Source organism: Egretta garzetta, unplaced genomic scaffold (genome assembly GCF_000687185.1).
Source record: "Egretta garzetta isolate BGI_Z169 unplaced genomic scaffold, ASM68718v1 scaffold16, whole genome shotgun sequence".
Lineage (NCBI taxonomy): Eukaryota > Metazoa > Chordata > Aves > Pelecaniformes > Ardeidae > Egretta > Egretta garzetta.
The window spans coordinates 13,918-14,454 of NW_009260022.1; the positions used below are offsets into that span (position 1 = coordinate 13,918).

Here is a 537-nt window from a genome sequence, read left to right on the forward strand (position 1 = left end):
CGGTCTTCCACTCGGAAAGCGCCCAGTGAGCTGTTAAGCTGTTTAACCGAAGCTTTAAGCCTGCAAAGATCAATTAACAACCTCATTGATTGCGCCGGGGGTGACGGAGCAACTTGCTCAAATTAAAATCTCGTTAATGCCTGGCTCCGGTTCGGAGTGGTCTGGCTCTGCTGCAGACGGGTGCCCCCTTCCCCAATGACATATGTTCAGCCCGCATTCTGGCTCTAATTATTTCGCTCGATGCAAATGTAAACTCTTAGCTACCGCTCCGCCGTGCGTTTTGCCTAATCTCTGGATATCAATATATTCGTACCCATGCAGTAGGAATAGCGGCACCTCTCAAGGCATGGGGTTAAATATTAAAATTCCCCGTACTTTTTACAATAAAGTGAATCTTAAAATTAGGCTGCGGTGTCTACGAGCATGCCGAAGCTTTATTTTTCACGCTTTCACGGCAATTTGATGGACTCGAGTAGAGCTCGATCCTTTTAAAGATAGGCTGCCTGCAGCAGGGTACGGTTTTCAGGCTTTCACAAC

At 47.3% G+C, this 537-nt stretch overlaps 1 protein-coding gene across 1 annotated transcript in view; it reads left to right on the top strand.

The window, feature by feature from the left end:
- The window catches only part of TBR1 (T-box brain transcription factor 1), a 46,998-nt gene that overhangs the window by 2,208 nt on the left and 44,253 nt on the right, over window positions 1-537 (top strand). The window lies entirely within an intron of this gene.